The sequence below is a fragment of the Dioscorea cayenensis genome, chromosome 2, assembly GCF_009730915.1.
Source record: "Dioscorea cayenensis subsp. rotundata cultivar TDr96_F1 chromosome 2, TDr96_F1_v2_PseudoChromosome.rev07_lg8_w22 25.fasta, whole genome shotgun sequence".
NCBI lineage: Eukaryota > Viridiplantae > Streptophyta > Magnoliopsida > Dioscoreales > Dioscoreaceae > Dioscorea > Dioscorea cayenensis.
Window position 1 is genome coordinate 14,157,397 of NC_052472.1, and position 20,051 is coordinate 14,177,447.

General features: G+C 34.9%; 1 long non-coding RNA gene and 1 other non-coding gene across 2 annotated transcripts; one reads left to right on the forward strand and one right to left on the reverse strand.

The window, feature by feature from the left end:
• The first annotated feature begins 934 nt into the window (after positions 1–934).
• On the forward strand, positions 935–1,041 carry LOC120281927. The gene has a single exon (XR_005542843.1). It is a non-coding gene; the product is annotated as a small nucleolar RNA R71 (small nucleolar RNA).
• An 11,573-nt stretch (positions 1,042–12,614) lies between these two features.
• LOC120280423 lies at positions 12,615–14,373 on the reverse strand. Its single transcript, XR_005542336.1, has 3 exons — positions 14,252–14,373; positions 13,689–13,761; positions 12,615–12,861 (listed from the first exon to the last, which is right to left on the reverse strand). It is a non-coding gene; the product is annotated as an uncharacterized LOC120280423 (long non-coding RNA).
• Positions 14,374–20,051: the final 5,678 nt, after the last annotated feature.

Here is a 20,051-nt window from a genome sequence, read left to right on the forward strand (position 1 = left end):
CAATTGTTTGAATAGATCTAAGAACTTCTTGTATTGCTCATCATTTTGGTCATTCTTTAATCTTGAAGGATAAAGGATTCTTGGCTTGTAAGGTAGGGTGCCACTTATTTCTATTTGTTAGCTCTCTCCTCAACCTCCACTACCTCGGGTGCTTCAACATTGGTCTTCTCACTTGCAAGCCTACCCTCGACCTTACGAGTACTTCTCAAAGTGATCGCCTTCATGTGTTCTCTCAAGTTCATCTCGGTGTTACTCTGCAAGTTTCCTTGTGGTCTATCCGATAGAGACTTCGTAATTTGCCCCACTTGATTTTCTAAATTCTGCAATGAAGCGGTGTGGTTGCGAAGTGTAGCCTCGACCGATTGAAACCGTGTATCCGATGATTGCACAAATCTAGTCAAGGCTTTCTCTAAGTTGGTCGCTCGGGTTTCCAAGCCAAAAACTCAGTTCTCCATGTTCGGGGCTTCTTGTTGTAAACCCGGTGATGCCGTCACCTTTTGTTGCCCTTGGTTGTTCTAGGACAAAATTGGGTGGTTCCTCCAACCAGGATTGCAGGTGTTGCTATAAGTCAACTTGCTCAATGGAGGATGTACCACTAAAGGCTATCGGGCAATCGGATAGGGAATGTCCCCCTCCACATCCATCATAACTCGTTACGACTGCCAATCAAGGAGAAGTTAGAGTGTCTAACTTCTTACTCAATACCTCCACATGGGCCACGAACGATGTAACCGCATCAATCTCATGGATGCCGACTACTTTCTTCTTCTCCTTAGCATTCCATTGGTTCCTATTCAAACCCATTTCTTCAATTAACTGTCGGGCTTCTCCGGGGATCTTGCTACCTAGGGTATCTCCCGCTGCTGCATCAAGTAACTTTCTTGTACTTGGGTTCAAACCATTATAAAAAGTCTGAATGATCATCCACTCTTGAAACCCATGTTGAGGACATTTTCAGAGGAGTTCCATGAACTTTTCCCATATCTCAAATAGAGACTCCAATTCCATTTGTAAGAAGGAAGAAATCTCATTCCTAAGCTTTGCAGATTTTCTGGGAGAGAAATATCCAGCAAGAAAAACTTCCACCATCTCCTCCCATGCAGTGATTGATGCTCTAGGTAATGAGTGTAGCGACTGCTTCGCTCTCCCCTTCAAGGAAAATGCAAAAGCCCTCAATTTGATAGCATCATCTGTAACACCATTGATCTTTAGCATGTCACACACCTCCAAAAAGTTCTCTATGTGGTTGTTTGGATCCTCAACGGCCAAACCATTAAACTGTGCCGGCTGCTGTATCATCTCGATAAATGCTGGCTTTAGCTCAAAAGTTTGAGCTACAATCAGGGGTCGTACAATGCTAGATTGTATGCCTAAAACTAAGGGCCTGGCGTAAAACTGAGTGTGGTATCATATCCACAAGGAGATGGGAATAAAAATACTAAGATTGCTACTTAACCAAGTGAAGATGAACAATGATTATGTTGATGAGATGTAATGTAAATGGAAATAAAAGAAACAAGAATGAGAGGCACAAATAAGTGAGAGGAAAGGCAATCGATAGAAATGGGGTACTCGGACAATGCTCATCCTAGGATTAATGTTTCAAGTGGAAGACCAACTATTATGTCTCTTAGTTGATGCTTAATGAGTCATGGACATCCTTGAATACAAGGTCCCAAACCTAAGGTCAACCGTGACTAACTCTACACTATGCCCTAGTGGACAAATGAAACAGTCTGAACACCTTCACACTATGTAAAGTTGCAAGACGCTCTAGGGATTCCAGGGGATAAACTCTATTCCTATGTGCAGATCTAACCTTTTAGTTCAGGCGAAAGATCCCTAGTAAGATTAAGCCCCAGGTGCTAAAGTCACTTCAACGCTTCATTTTGTTGCTCGCGCAACTAAGCCCCAGCCAAGTTCATCGCTTAGCCCTTTCACTCTACTATGACAGCAAAGAACTCTTGGAATGTGGAGGTAGGATAAATAACAACGGAAGAGAAAGGGGGACGCTCCCTTACCTCTCGACTCACTCTAGTGGAGAAATCATTCAACAAGGATTCAAGATTAGAACTCAATTAGAGACATCAATTAAGGAGAGCAAAATAAAAGGTCAATGAAACAAAAACATCCTAGGGTTTACAAAATCTAAGTACCCACTCGGGGGTTTAGCTCTCCATGGAGCAAGATACAATTAATAATGAAATCAAAAGCCTCTTCTTCTCCAAAGGTCCCCTTGATCCGTCCTAGGGCATACCTCGCCGGATCAATGACGACAAAAGCTCCCCCAATAACCTTCTTAATAGAGAAGTGCGGTGTCAAATCCATAGGACCACTCCAAAGACTTGCCAAAATCCTCTCTAAACCCTAGCCAATATCCTCACAAAAGATGGAGAAAAGTTCGAGAGAAGGATGAAATATGGCCCCAAAAATTGGGCTGAATAACGGCTTAAATAGTGCTGGAATCGGGCATCCACACCAGCCTGTGGATTTTTCACAATCCCCTATGGAATTTCCACGTGGGCATGTGCATTTTCCACATGCTCATGTGGATTCTCTGGAATCCTGATTTTCGGCCGGTTGTAAACAGTAACTACTACAGTGTATTTCTACAATGTCTGCTACAGTACCCCCGCGAAAACACTCCCGATTCAACACTTTTCATCGAGGCAATATAAATGGGCACACGTATATGCCATAGATCATGATGCTTCTTCTATAAAAAGCCTCATTGGTGAAGATCTTGCTATCAATACACAAGTCGGGATACGCAAATACGGCTGCCTTCATGCCCCTCCAACTCATTGTAATTGGTTGAATACATGGAGATTGGTACACATTGACGTATCTTCGAACCTAACTTGTGTCTTCACGTTTGTTCCTTCCAAGATTCCACCAAGTAGTGCATTAATGATCTACTTGGGCTTCTTTTCTTAATACTTAGCTTCACAAACCTACATGCACAAAAGTATCACAAATACACATGTATTAGCGCTAAAACCTGATAAAAGTAATGCTCATCGTAAGATGAGAATACTTCATATTAGTAATACACAAGCACTTATTAGTCACTCATCAAAAGGGTGACTTGATGGATTCTCAACCCTAGTGTCACTCTAAGAGAAAATCAAACCCATAAGCATACAAGATTGAAATTAAATTAAAAATTCAATTAAAAAAACATAATAAAAATCAATGAAAAAAAATCATCCTAGGGTTTAAATGTCCAAGCATCAACTAGGGGTTTACCACTGCATGGAGCAATACAAAATCAAAGAATAAATCAAAGATAAATGCAAACTATTCATAAGAATAACCCCTTTGTTGTCCGTGATGATGGCTTCCAAGAGCTGCTTCTTCTTCTCTAAGGACTCCTCCATCAAGCCTAGGACACACCTTGCCAAAACGATGTCGTCAAAAGCTCCTCCAATAACTTTCCTTCAAAGGAAATCAATGTTCAACGGACTAGAAACACTCTGAAACCTAGCAAAAATCTCCTTCAAACCATAGCCACGCTTTCTCCTAAAAGATAAGAAAAAGCTCCCATCATAATGCTTTAAAGCGGCTTTTAAAAGAACAAAAATCGGGATTTCACAAGCCCATGTGGATTTTTCACACAGGCATGTGGACTCACAATTTTTTTGAATTTTAGACTGCGTGAACAGCAATAGCTATACTGTTGGGCCACATGGTTGGGCACACACCCATGTGGTAGGTCTTATCATTTTTTTTCTTTCAAATGTGTTGATGACACTCTAAAATACTCTGCACAAGCTGGAATATAAGCTTTGTGACTGCGTTTGTGTCCTTCCAATTTCTAGATAGATTTGCACACTCTTGGAAGTTGGCACACACCCTCATGTCTTTGATCACTGCTTATGTCTTGACACTTGTTCAACACAAGAGAATCCTCAAAACCTACGTTCATGACCTATTTTCGCTTCCTTTCTTCTTATATTGCCTCCACAACCATAAATACACAAAAGAACACAAAAAGCACACGAATGAGCCATAAGAACTGATAAAATCATTGCTCATTATAAGTAAAACATACTCAATAACTTACATATACAAACAATTATCAGTTGCTAGGTTGTAATTGCATCCACTTGATAAATGTTTGACAGCTTTTACCGGCTTGTTCCTCTCAAAACTGCATTGATAACCATTATTTTCCATTTTCTTAATCAAATAGTAAACCACACATGGTTGTTTACTACATAAAGATCCCCTAGAAGCTGTATCTAGCATCTGCTTAATAGCACTATTCAGCATATTATAGAAGATTTAGATTTGCATCCATTCCAATGTTACTTGTTGTGGCCATTTCCGCAACATTTCCTTCTATCTCTCCCAAGTATCATACAAGTATTCAGACACCAACTATAGGAAGGAGGATATGTCACTCTTCAACTTTGTGATTTTCGTTGGAGGGAAATATCATGTGAGAAAAGCCTTGACCACCTGCTCCCATGTGGTGATAGACCCTTGGGAAAGGAACTTAGCCACTCTTTGTCCCTTCCTCATAAAAAGAATGGAAAGAGTCTAAGATGAACAACATCCTCAGACACATTATTCCCCTTGAAAGTATCATAGATTTCCAAAAAATTCTTCAAATGCACATATCGGTCTTCATCTTTAAACCTGTCAAATTAGCACATTTGCTGCACCATTTGAATGAAATTGGGCTTTAACTCAAAATTGTTGACGACAATAGGGGGACGAACATTGCTAGCCCCGCACCTTCCGAGTTTGGTTAGGCAAAATCTATAATACTTTATTGTTAATTTCCTACCAATTCCTCCTCCTGATTTACTTCTATACTCACTTCCGTAGACCATGTTTCGCTTAAATTGACTTTCCTCACTCTTCTTCGGAAGTTTCTTTTAACTTCCTAGTCATAGCTTGCCAATGGAGATGAAGTGCTTCCTTGGGTCATATATTTGTCCCTTCACAAGATCAAATAGACAAAATAAACTTAAGATTCATAAGTAATAAAAGAAAAGAAAGATAAGATGAATGATCCAACAAATGAAAAGAGATATTCACAAAGATATTAACAAGAAAAACAATGACTAAACCACTAAAATCCTAATTTTCCTAAAAGATGGCAGTCCCATTCAATGGTGCAAAAACACTTGACTACCAAGTGCATGGATCATTACAATTAATTAAGTCATACTCATGAGGGGGTAGTCTTGTCAAACCATAAGGACTGGAGGTCTAGTACTAATTTATCCTCTAATATCCAGTCTATCCAATTGCGGTGATAAAGGTATTAACTACTAACAAAGATAAAGAACAAAGGGATGGAAGAACCATGTAGAGTAAGGTTGAGTTTCAATAACAAGAGAGCAATGCCCGGGATGATTCCTATGTGTTTGAGGTACCGACTCGACTCTAATGCCTACCAAGGTACATTCTAAGATCCTTGTGGGTGCTAAAAAGCTTTGTTGCATCTACGACTCTCAAATATGCCAAGTTTTGCCAGTATAACTATGGGCTTCATACACGCCAAGTTTTGCAACTACACATGGCAATCAGAACTACAATAATCCACACACGGAATGTTTTACTCAAACAACTATGAAAATCAAGCATGCCAAGTTATGCAACACATGAATTAACATAAGAAAATAATAGAAGTCCATAGGCATTAGAAACAGGTAGTTAAAGTACAAGAAACAACATAGTTCATATTCCCAAGGCACTATGGAATGGTTTGCCCCTCATGAATTCATAGAATTGAGAGAGAAAAATAAATGAAAATAAGAAAGACATATCATGACTTCCCCTTCGACGAAGATCTCTTCAATTGCACATAAAGATTTGTAAGGAATGGGCAAACTTGACTTCTCCGATGTCTCTAGCTCGACCTTGATTTCCTTAGATCAAGTTTTGATGGTTGATCATCATCCTCTTAAGAGCTTCCTTACTGGAGAAGAAGACTCCTGAACAAAAGACGTCATAAAATCCTAATTCTGGTAGTTAAAAAAGACTTTTTGTGCTTAACATAGTCTTAGCACGGTCATGCTCAAACCATGCTAATCTTGGAACTTCTGAGCGAAGAGAGGTAAGTGCCATCCAAAAATAATCATGCGGAGAGCACAGTTGTGCTCCTCCCAGGCTCAGTTTGAGAACACACATGAAAAGAGCACTCAGATAGCGCTTCAGTTGAAAGAACTAGCAACTCCTATTCAGAGATAATCATGTAGAGAAAGCACCCCTGTGCTTCACCCATGCTTCAACAACTGAAAAGCGGAGGAGTTCCTATCCAGAGATAATCATGGGGAGATGGCACGCCCCTACTATGTAGTGCTTAACTTAGACACTTATTGTCTTCTTTGGTTGATTTTGTCCCTAATTTCACTCATTCTATGTTTTGAGCCATAAAATCCTGTGACACAAAACAAACATACCCAGAATAGCATCATTCATAAGCAAAAGGTGCTAAAAGACAAGAAAAAGAGTGCATCATAGGTATGCGAAATATGATATGAAATGTGCTCAGTCATCACTTTTAATTTATTGTCCAATTGAGTTGATTCTTGTTTAATTTTAAAACATAGCTGAGCATCAACCATTTTGAAGAAGGACAAATTTTAAAATTTAAAATGAATGGCAGGTTAGCAACATAAATTTTTCCATCGGCTTAATTGCTGTAGCTACACATGAATTTATAGATGCAGCTAAGCTGAATCAATCTTAACTTTCTAATTTATTGTCCAATTGAGTTGATTTTTGTTTTATTTAAAAGAAAAGTTTGATATCAATCTTTCTGATGGAAGACAAATATTGAAATTCAAAATAATTGAATGGTTAGCAATTTGATTTATGTCGCCGGTCAGATTGTTGTAGCTACACATGAGTTTATAGATGCAGCTATACCGAATGAGTCACAACTTTCTAATTTATTGTATAATTAACTTGATTTTTATTTTATTTGAAAGATAAGTTCAACATCTATCTTTTTGATGTAGGATAAATTTTGAAATTAAAAATGAATGATAAGTTAACAATCTGGTTTGTATAACCGATCTGATTGTTGTAGCTACCCATGAGTTTATAGATACACCTACACTGAATCAGTAATAACTTTCTAATTTATTATCCAATTGTGTTTATTTTTGTTTTATTTGAAAGTTTCACATCCATTTTCTGATGGAAGATAAATTTTGAAATTCAAAATGAATGACAGGTAAGCAATCTAATTTGTTTCGTTGGTCTTATTATTATAACTAAACATGAGTTTATAGATGTACCTATGATGAATCAGTAATAAGTTTCTAATTTAACATTAAATTTAGTTGATTTTTTTTATTTGAAAGTAAATTTCAACATTTATCTTTGTTATGGAGGACAAATGTTGCAATTCAAAATGAATGACAGGTTAGCAATATGATTTTTTTTTCACAAGTCTTATTATTATAGCTACACATGAGTTTGTTCATGCAACTAGGTTGAATCAGTTGTAACTTTCTTATTTATTATAAAATTGAGTTGAATTTTGTTTTATTTCAAAACTTACTTTAACAACTATCTTTTCTATCTAGGAAAATTTTAGAAATTTAAAATGAATGACAAGTTAGCAATCTGTTTTTTGTCAGCGGTATAATTGTTATAGCTGCACATGAAATTATAGATACAACTATGCTAAATTAGTCACGACTTTCTAATTTATTGTCCAACTCAGTTAGCAATCTAAAAGCTAAGTTCAACTTCAATCTTTTTTATGTGGGATAAATTTTGAAATTCAAGATGAATGACAAGTTAGCAATCTAATTTTTTTCATCTGTTTGATTGTTGTAGCTGCACATGACTTTATAGATGCAGGTATTATTGTCAATTAGTCACAACTTTATAATTTATTATCCAATTGAGTTGATTTTTATTTTATTTGAAATCTTAGTTTAACATCTATATTTTTGTTAGTAGGCAAATTTCAAAATTAAAAATGAATGACAGGTTAGCAATCAGATTTTTGCCACAGGTTTTATTGTTGTAGCTACACATGAGTTTATAGATGTAGCTACGCTAAATCAGTCCTAACTTTTTCATTTATTCTCAAATTGAGTTGATTTTTTATTTATTTTAAAGATAAGTTCAACATCTATCTTTTTGAAGCTGGACAATTTTGAAACTTAAATGAATATCAGTTTAGCAATATTATTTTGGTCACTCATCTGATTATTGTAGCTAAACAGGAGTTTATAGATGTAGCTACGCTGAATCAATAATGGCTTTCTAATTTATTGTCCATTTGAGTTGATTTTTTATTTTATATGAAATCTATGTTCAACATCTATCTTTTCTATGGAGGACAAATTTTTAAATTCAAAATGAATAACATGTTGGCAATCTAGCTTGTGTCACCGATCTCATTGTCTTAGCTACAAATGAGTTTATAGATGCAGCTACACTTAATTAGACATAACTTTCTAACTTTCTAATTTATTGTTTACTTGAACTAATTTATGTATTATTTGAAAGCAAAGTTCAACATCTATCTTTTCGATGGAAGACACATGTTGAAATTCAAAATTAATAACAGGTTACCAGTCTGATTTTTTTCATAGGTCTGATTGTCTTAGCTGCATATGAGTTTATAGTTGCGGCTATGTTGAATTTGTTATAACTTTCTAATTTATTTCCTAATAGAGTTTATTTTTATTTTATTTGAAATGTAACTTCACCATCTATACTTTTAGTGGAGGACTAATTTTTAAATTCAAAATGAATGATAGGTTAACAATCTAATTTGTGTCACCAGTCTGATTGTTGTACAAACACATGAGTTTATAGATGCAACCATGATGATTCAGTCATAGCTTTCTAATTATTGTCCAATTGAGGTTATTTTTGTTTTACTATGAAATTCAAAATGAATGGCTGCGTAGGAATTTGATTTGTGACACATATCTGATTAATGTAGCTACACACTAGTTTATAAATGCAGCTGTGCTTAGTCGCTCATAAATTTCTAATTTATTGTCCAACTTTAGTTTATTTTGACTTTATTTGAAAGCTAAGTCAACATATACCTTTTTTCATACAGTACAAATTTTAAAATGTAATATAAATGATAGTTTAGCTTTATGAATTCTGTCATAGGTCTGATTGTTTTAGCTACGCATGACTTTATAGATGCAACTATGATAAATATGTCATAAAATTTTAACTTAGTATACATTTGAATTAATTTTGTTAAATTTTGAAGCTAAGTCCGACATCTATCTTTTTGATGAAGGACAAAATTTGAAATTAAAAATGAATGATAGGTTAGCAATCTTATTTAAAAGCTAAGTTCAACAAATATCTTTTCAACGGAGGAAAAATTTTGAAATTCAAAATGAATGACAGGTTAGCAATCTGATTTGTGTCAACGGTCTGACTGATGTCTCTACACATAACTTTATATATGCAGCTATGCTTAATTAGGCATAACTTTCTAATTTGATATCCAATTGAGTTAATATTTATTTTACTTCAAAGCTAAGTTCAACATCTATCTTTTTATTGAGGGACTTATTTTGAAATTCAAAATGAATGATAGGTTAGCATTATGATTTTTTGTCACCAGACTGATTGTTGTGGCTTCACATGAGTTTATGGATATAGCTATGCTCACTCAGTCATAAATTTCTAATTAATTGTCTAATTGAGTTGATTTTGATTTTACTTGAAATATAAGTTTAATATCTATTTTTTCAATTGAGAATAAATGTTGAAATTAAAATTGAATGACTGGTTAGCAATCATATTTGTGTCATCAGTCTAATTGTTGTAGCTACGCATTAGTTTATAGATGTAGCTTAGCTAAGTCTCTCATAATTTTCTAAGTTACTATCCAATTGACTTGATTTTTATTTTATTTAAAAGATAAGTTCAATATCTATCATTTTCATGCAGGATAAATTTTGAAATTCAAAATGAATGACAGTTTAGCAATCTAATTGTTGTAGCTACAGGTGATATTATGGATGCAGCTATGCTAAATCATGTAAAATTAACTTGATTTCTATTTTATTTAAAACCTATATTTAACATATATCTTTTTTGTGAATTACAAATTTTGAATTTCAAAATGAATGACTGGTTACGAATTTGATTTGTGTAATAGAACTGATTTTCGTACTTACGCTTGAGTTTATTGATGCAGCTAAGCTGAATTAGTTATAACCTTTTAATTTATTGCCCAATTGAGTTAATTTCTATTTATCTAAAAGCTAAGTTAAAAATCTATCCTTTCGATGGAGAACAAATTCTTAAAGTCAAAATGAATGACTAGTTAGATATTTGGTTTCTATCACCGTTCTGATTGTTGTAGCTACACATGAGTTTGCAAATGCAGCAACGCTGAATTAGTCATAACATTCTAATTTATTATCCAATTGAATTGATTTTTATTTTATTTGAAAGTTAGGTTTGACATCTATCTTTTTCATGCAATTTAAATTTTGAAATTCAAAATAAATGACAAGTAAGTAATCTTATTTTTGTCTCTGGTCTGATTGTTGTAGCTACACATGTGTTTATAAATGAAATAACTCTAAATCAGTCATAACTTTCAAATTTGTTGTGCCATTGACTTGATTTTTGTTTTATTTGAACTCTAAGTTCAACATCTATTTATTTGATGGAGGAAAAATTTTGAAATTCAAAATGAATGATAGGTTAGCAATCTAATTGTTGTCACCAGTTATATTATTATAGCTACACATGAGTTTATAGATGCAGCTACACAGAATCAGTCATAACTTTCCAATTTATAGTCTAATTGACTTGATTTTTATTTTATTTGAAGATAAGTTCAACATTTATTTTTTCCATGCAGGACAAATTTTGAAATTCAAATTGAATGATAGGTTTGCAATCTGATTTTATTTAATGGTCTAATTGTTGTAGCTACACATCAGTTATGACTTTCTAATTTATTACAAAATTAAGTTTATTTTTTTTTATTTTAAAGCTTAGTTCAACATATATCTTTTCAATGAAGAATAAATATTTAATTCAGAATGAATGACAGGTTAGCAGTGTAATTTTGTCACAGGTCTTATTGTTGTAGCTGCATAAAAGTTTACAGATGTAGCTATGCTGAATCAATCATAACATACTAATTTGTTATTCAATTGAGTTGATTTTGGCTTTATTTGAAATCTACGTTCAACTATCTTTTCAATGAAGGACAAATTTTGAAACTAAAAAAAATAATATTTTTGCAATTTTATTTGTATCACCGGTCAAATTGTTGAAGGTAAGCATGAGTTTATAGATGCATCTACTTTGAATCAGTCATAACTTTCTAATTTATCATCCAATTAAGTTTATTTTCATTTATTTGAAAGACAAGTTCAACATCTATATTTTCGATTAAGGATAAATGTTAAAATTAGAACTAAATGATAGGTTAGCAATTTGATTTGTGTTACAGGCCTGAATGTTGTAGCAACATACGACTTTATAGATGCAGCAAAGCTGAATCAATACCAACTTTGAAATTTAGTTTCCAATTGACTTGATTTTTATTTTATTTTAAAACTACGATCAGCATCTATTTTTTTCCATCCAGGATAAATTTGAAATTCAAATAGGATGATAGGTTAGAAATCCGATTTGTCACATTGGTCCGATTATTGTAGATATGCATGAGTTTCTAGATGCATCTACGCTGAATGGCTCATGTCTTTCTAATTTATTGACCAATCGAGTTGATTTTTATTTTATTTCAAAGCTAAGTTCAATGTCAATCTTCTTGATGAAGTTTAAATGTTGAAATTCAAAAGAATAATAGGTTAGTAATCTGATTTTGATCACTGGTCTTATTGGTTTAGCGACACATGAGTTCATAGATGCAGCTATGCTGGATCAATCATAACATTCTCATTTATTATTAAATTAACTTGATTTCCATTTTATTTGAAAGAAAAGTTCAACGATATATTTTCGTTTGAGGACAAATTTTGAAATTCAAAATGAATTAAAGGATAACAATCTGATTAGTGTCACCAGTCTGAATGTTGTAGCTAGACATAACTTTATAGATGCAGCTACACTAAATTAGTCATAACTTTTAATTTATTGTTGATTTGAGTTGTGATGTGTTCTCCGTGAGTGCAGGGGTTCCAAACAAGTAGTAAAGTGGTACCCTGTAAGGGATAGGGTTATCGAACCACATTGCCTTGAGTCAAAGTACTAATTGATCTTCTATTCTCTAGCTGGTTGATAATAGTTGGTAACTAGATCCTAAAAGCAAAAGATGATAGTTAAGGGCTGGAATAAAACTATGTGAGAGACGCAGAGATAGAAACAACAAGAGAGCAATACCCTGAGATGATTCTATGAGCTATCGTATGCATACTGACCTCTTATACATACAGGGTAAATTCTATGGTCTTGCATGTGCTCAAAAGCAATGTTGCATCTATGGTTCTCAAATACACCAAGGTTTGCAAAGGTAATTGTGGATTCATACACATCGAGTTTTATTGTCACGCCCCGAACCTAACCGGGCACGTGGCAACCGCCACGACGACAAGAAGTGGGTCCCACAACGGCCCCACTTTCAGGTCGCCGTAAGGCTCAATATAAACCTGTTATCACAATTATATAACTAGAAGACAACATAATAAAATATCACAAATAGGGTTCCCTAGTACTAGGAACCCTAAACACAAGTAGCAACAATAACAGCACAAACCAGGGTTTTAAGATACAACCCGAAAATATAAATACAAGAACCACATATAAGGTCAAGTCTAGTGGATCCATAGAGGGTACATGCATACTATAACAAACCTAAATAAGAAGTACAGATAAACCTCTACTGCTGCACAGCACAACTCTGTCCAACGTCGCAGTCTGAAAAGATAAAAAGGGGAGTGGTGAGTAACAGATGTTACCCAGTGAGTGGTGTCAGCATAGATGTAACAGAGTGATAAAGTATTTCAAATGGTAATTTAAAAAAAATAATAATAGCATATAAAATCAGTTCCAAGTATTCAACATATTAACAAATAACACAAGATTCATCAATAGTAAAAGCAAATAACATTTTAAAACATAATGAACATAGCTCCAAAAATACAGGCTGGCCTAAAACAGTTCCCACACTAATCGTGGCCGCGACTAGCTGTGGGACCACCAAGGAGTTTTTAAAACTTTTTAAAATTTAAAAGGGTGCCTTTCCTTGGTGTTGGCCACTGAGATCCCCGTGTGGTGACCCCGGGTTTCTCACATCATGAACCCCACATCAATGGCTCCGCGTGCCTCTTGACCCGGGGTAAACCCGGGGTTAACCACGCCCGCCTCCCCATCGAGCCGGACCGTGGAACCCCACATGCTGCGAGTGTCGGACTAAAGTCCATCTGTCACCATCAAAACTAAATGCCACAACATAATTATTTCTAACTTCCAATTCAAATAATCCATCATACAATGTTTAAATACGGAAATGTACATCAAACCATATCTCATTTGCATATAAATACGGAAATGCAAGTAAACATGTTTCTTTCAAATAAATAGGTATAGGCATTCTAGTTTTTAACCATTTCAAGTAAATTCGTACTCAAAATATATATATATCAAAGAAAGTCAATTTATCATCAAGTTTATGTAATAAAACACATGAAGAAATACTTTAGTACTCTTATTAAATCTATGCAATTATAAATTTAACCACTCACAGAACCAGTCGTCTCGTCCTGAGACGCACTCACTGATCGGCGAGCTCCTTCCCCTTGGAGGACGCTTCGCCTCCTAGATAAAAGCAGGAATTCAAATTTTTAATGAACATAAGAATGATAATCACAAGAAAATGTATAAAAATACGATTATACATGTCTAATACAAAATATTAGGGTTTTTAGGGCAAAACATCGTCATTTTTGGATCCAAACGATCTCGAATGGAGTAAAACTAGTTCCAATGAGTTCGAGGGGTAAGAAGAGCTTCAATGTGGACCAAAAGAAATACCGGATAAGGCTCAAAAATTTTTCGGTGCTACAGCAATTTTCGAAATTACTACATGAACTCGAACCTTATACTATGGTTTTTCTCCCAATTTACAACTCTAAATCAAAAATTTTTCTTCTACAACATTCTCATACATGCATTATAAATCATTGGCTTCAATTTAAGCCTATGAATCATCATATTCATGGAGAAATCGAAATTTTTTTATATTTCTAAAAAAACAAGGAAATACGGGTGAAATACAAAACAAAAAAACATTGGATATAAGGCTTACCGGATTCGGCAGTGAGAGAGGAATAAGTTTGGTATTGAATGTCGCCGGAAATTCTCGCCGGAAAGATTTTTGTTTCTAAGTTTATGCTCGGCCGAACAAGAAGAACAAGAAGCAAGGAAGCAAGGAAGGAAAAGAACTCTCCAGGCTTTTCTCATTCATTCATTCATTTTCATTTTTTTTTTTAATAGGAAATGACCTAATTGCCCTCTTAATAGAAAAATCATAGAAATGGATCCAAATGACGGAATTGCCCCCGATTTTTGACATAAAACTACTATGCAAACATGCAAAAATGCCACTACTACTAAATGACCATTTTACCCTAATACAAGCATAAAAATCTAAATAGGCCCGAGGTCTAAATCAGGACAGGGTACAACATTTATAATCACATAAGGCAACTACAACTGTGGCCATCCACACACCAAATTTTACCTAAACAACTATGTAAATCAAACACATCAAGATATGCAAACACAAGTTTAAACACAAGAAACCAAAAGAACTCCGTAGATCATTAGAAGAAAGTGTTCAAAACATACAAAGCATCAAAGTTCAACATCCGGGGCACCATGGACGATTAGCCCCTGAGGGATGGGTGCAACATGGAGAAAATAACTACAGATCTAAAGAAAGAAGATAAGACTCCCTTCTCTTCAAGATCTCCTCCAATGTCGACCTCCATATCCTAGCCACACTTCTCTTGTACGGCCACTACTCGTGCTCTAGCACTAAAGATCAGTCAGACCCCATAAATGTGAAGGGGAAGACCATGGCAATGGCCTCCAAGAAGAAAGATGAAAGGTGAAGAAGATCCCCCAAAGAATGCCCTAAATCTGACTTAAAAATATCTTTTTGTGCACGACACTACCTGCCCATAGTCGTGTCAAGCCCATTGATAATCACTGGAATGTCTAAACAATTGAATCACACAATTTCCAGGCATGACACGCTCTGTGACATGAGGTTGTCAGGCTCGAGCACGATCGTGCTAGGAGCACATAGATCATGTCTCTTCTCCAGATTTGTGCTATAGTGATTTGCTATTGTAAAATGCTACAGTACTCAGCTACAGTGATTTGTTACAGTACTCATTTTCACAAAATGCCTAGAATTATCAGTAGAGCATGCACGGTCATATCGAGACTGTGTCGGGCCTGAGAGTACTATAGATTCTCATGTTTTCGCACTATAATTAGGCCGAATCCTGCTCTTTTGCATAGAGACTTGTTTTCCTGCACAAATACACTCTAATACCCAAAGTAGCACCGAATCACAATAACTAAACGCTTGAAGACATGATAAATACAAGAAAAGGGTATGAAAACATTTATATGAAATGCACTAATCAAGTTGATTTTTATTTTATTTAAAAGCTACGTTCCACATTTGTCATTTTATTGGAGAACAAATTTTGAAATTGGAAATTAATGAAATTTTAGGAATATGATTTTTTCACGATTTGATTGTTGTAATTATACATGAGTTTATAGATACAACTACACTGAACAGTTGATGAGTGCACTTCATATAAATGTTTTCATACCCTAAATCCATCATTTCATTTGTTCGCAAGTATACTTGTTGCATGTGCCGTGCAATTCTGGGTATTTCTGCTATTGTGTAGGAATAGGGGACTTGATGCAAATTGGACTGAAATCGAGTAAGAAAACAGGAAAAATGCTTTGTAAGTGCTAAGTGTCAAAGCTGGACACAGGTGGAGCACGCTTGTGCACACAGGTGGAGCACGCTTGTGCTCTTCCACTGAAAATTTTAGTTGGTGTATGTTCTAGTGAGAAATCCATGTAGGAGTATGTTCTCATACTCAACATGGTCCCTGACACGATGGTGTCCTTGCTGCTGAAAAACCCACCTAGAAGATAATTTGATTCAAGAGGAAGAGGCATGTGCTTGGTGCCCCTGACATGATCGTGCCCTACCACTGCACAGATCGGGACATGATCATGTCCCTCCTACTGAATCTTCTAGGCGAGCACTTGACCATTTTACTCAGATCTTCCCCAACATAACAAGGTTTTAAACACGCTCATGTTCTAACCGTGTCGAGCCTGAGACCTACATTTTTAACTCAAGTTTCTAGGGTTTATTTAGCATCTTTATTCGGGGATCTTCTTTTGCACTGGGAGGACATTGATGAGAGCAAAGATCAAGCTTCACCACACTTTCTAAAGCAACAAAGGGCGAGTTGGAGGTACTATGAAAGTGGTGCTAGCACACAGAGCTCAACATTGGAGATGAATCTTGAAGAGAAGGGTGTCATGTCTTCTTTCTTTAGATCTATTGTTGTTTTCTCCATTTTGTACCCACCCATGAGGGGGTAGCTGGCCACGGTGCTACGGGGTGAAAACTATGACACTTTGTATGCTGTGAATACTTGCATTTCTTGATTTACGGAGTTCGTTAAATTCTTGTGTTAAATCTTATGTTTGCAAAATTTAATGTGTTGAATCTGTGTAGTTGTCCAGGTAAAACATGATGGTGGATTGTCATAGTTGTTATTGCCCTAGGCAATGGCAAAACTTGGTGAGTATGAACCTATAGTTATCTTTACAAATGTCGACATAGTTGGTAGCCATAGTTGCAACATTGCTCTTGAGCACACACTAGAACTATAGAATGTACCTAGTAAATCAAGAGAGCTAGTAAGAATTACTAAGTGCATAGGAATCATCTCGGGGCATTGTTCTCTTGTTTTTGACACTCGATCCAATCTGCCTGTTATCTTCACATGTTCTTTTCTTTTTACCCTTTTATAATTTTATTTCTTTTTGTTAATCTAATCATCAATTTGAATTAAACAAGAAATCAGTATTAAGCCAGTACTTTGAGTCCCTGTGGTTCGACAATCTTACCGCTCACGGTGTACCACTGTATTCCTTGTGTGCAACCCATGCACTTGAGGAGAACACATCAACAGTCATAACTTTCATATTTATTATCCAATTGAGTTGATTTTTGTTCTATTTTAAAGCTAAGTTCTATATCTATCTTTTTGATGGAGGACAAATTTTGAAATTTAAAATAAATTACAAGTTAGTAATGTGATTTGTGTCACGGTCTTATTATTGTCACTACGCATGAGTTTATAGATGCATCAACACTTAATTAGTCATAACATTATAATTTATTGTCTAACTAAGTTGAATTTTATTTTATTTGAAAGCTAAGTTCAAATCTATCCTTTTTGATTGAGGGAAAATTTTTAAATTCAAAATGAATTACAAGTTAGCAATCTAATTTTTCTCACAATTTTGATTGTTGTAGCTACATATCACTTTATAGATGCAGGTACACTGAATCTGTCATAACTTTCTAATTTACTCTCTAATTGACTTGATTATCGCTTTATTTCAAACCTAAGATCAACATCCTTTTTTTATGGATGTTAAATTTTGATGTATAAAATGAATGATAGGCAGAAATTTGATTTGTGTCACCGGTCTGAATGTTGTAGCTACACATGACTTTATAGATGTAGCTACCATGAATCTGTCATAACTTTGTAATTTATTTCCAATTTACTTGATTTTTATTTTATTTTAAAGCTATGTTCAACATTTCTCTTTTCTATCCTGAATAATTTTGAAATTCAAAATGAATGATCGATTAAGGATCTAATTTGCATCACCAGTATGATTATTGTAGTAACACATGAGTTTGCAGATGCCGCTGCGCTGAATGAGTCATGTCTTTCTAATTTATTGTCAAATAGAGTTAATTTATTTTATATGAAAGCCAATTTCAACATCTATCTTTTAGAAGAAGGTTAAAGGTTAAAATTTGAAAATGAATGACAGGTGAGCATTTTGATTTTTATCCCCTATCTTATTGTTTTAGCAACACGTGAGATTATAGATATAGCTACACTCAATCAGTCATAACATTCTCATTTATTATCGAATTAACTTGATTTCTATTTTGCTGGATAGTTAAGTTCAACATCTATCTTTTCAATGGTACACAAATTTTGAAATTCAAAATGAATGACAGGTTAGCAATCCTATTTGTGTCACTTGCCTCAATGTTGTTGCTACACATGACTTTATAGATGCAGCTTAACTGAATTAGTCATAACTTTCTAATTTAGTGTCCATTTGAGTTGATTTTTTTTTTTATTTGAAAGCTAAGTTTGACATCTATATTTTCCCTTAAGTTCAACTTTTGACATTCGAAAATTAATGAAATTTTAGCAATTTGATTTTTGTAGCTATACATGAATTTTTATATGCAGCTAGACTAAATAATCTTAAATTTCTACTTTATTATCCAATTAGGTTGATTTTTATTTTATTTGAAAACTAAGTTCAACATCTATCTTTTTATTGAGAACAAATTTTGAAATTCAAAATAAATGATAGGTTCGTAATCTGATTTATGTCACCGGTCTGTTTTTTGTAGCTACACATGAGTTTATAAATGCAACAATCCTTAATAAGTCATAAATTTCTAATTTATTATTTAATTAAGTTGACTTTTGTTTTATTTGAAAGCCAAGTTCAACAACAATCTTTTTGATGGAGGAGAAATTTTTAAATTCAAAATGAATCACTGGTTATCAATCTAATTTTTGTCACAAGTCTTATTGCTGTAGCTACACATTATTTTATAGATGTAGCTACAATGAATAAGTCATAACTTTCTAATTTACTGTCCAATTGATCGAGTGGATTTCATAGCATATTTTTGTGTATATTCGGTGCTATTCTGGGTATATTTGTCTTTGTGTATTATTTAGGGGCCTGACCAAATTTGGAGTGAAATGGACGACGAAACAAGCAAAGAATGAAAGGTTTTGCTAAGTGCTAAAATTGAACACGGGCAGAGCACGAGCGTGCTCTGTCCCACTAATTATTTCTGCTAGAGTCGACCCAGTGATTAGTCTAACGCGCACGCCGGGGGTACTCTCGGGCCAAGCACCGTCTCAACTCAACCGTGCTCATCTCCCTTATTATTATTCCAGTCTGAAGATAGTTTTTGCCCAATGGGGGAAGCATGCTCAGGATGCTCCTAGCATGGTCGTGCACAGGTGAAGCACGAGCGGAGCATAACTGTACACCTATCCCTGATTCTCTCATTCTCTCAGGTGAGTACTTAGTTGATTTACTCACAAAAATCTCAATGTGATAGCACGGTCCAAGCACAACCATGCTTAGACCATGCCGAGCCCAAAATCAACCTTTTAACTTTAACTTTCTAGGGTTTGAAGATTATCTTTGTTTGGGGATTTTCTTCTCCACCAAGAAGACTTTGATGGGTGAAATGTTCAAGCTTCACCACATTATCTAAGGGGATCAAGGATGAGTCGGAGGCACAAGGGAAGTGGGGATAGCATACGGAGCTCATCTAGGAAGAATATCTTGAGAAGAAGGGAGTCATGTCTTCTTCCCTCAGATCTTCATTTGTTTCATCCATGTTGTACCTATCCATGAGAGGGCTAACTACCCACAGTGCCTCAGGATGCTGAACTATGATGCTTTATATGCTTTGAATACTTTCTTCTAATGATCTACGAAGTTCTTTTAGTTTCTTGGGTTTAATCTTGTGCTTGCATAACTTGATGTGTTTGAATTATATAGTTTCTTAGGTAAAATTCGGTGTGTTGATTGCCATAGTTCTAGTTTCCTCGTGTGATTACAAAACTTGATGTGTACAAAACCACAGTTACCTTAGCAAAACTTAGTATATTTGATAACCATAGATGCAACATTGCTCATGAGCATACACAAGAACCATAAAATGTACCTGGTAGTCATTAAAAGTTAGTCAGCATGCTGTAGCG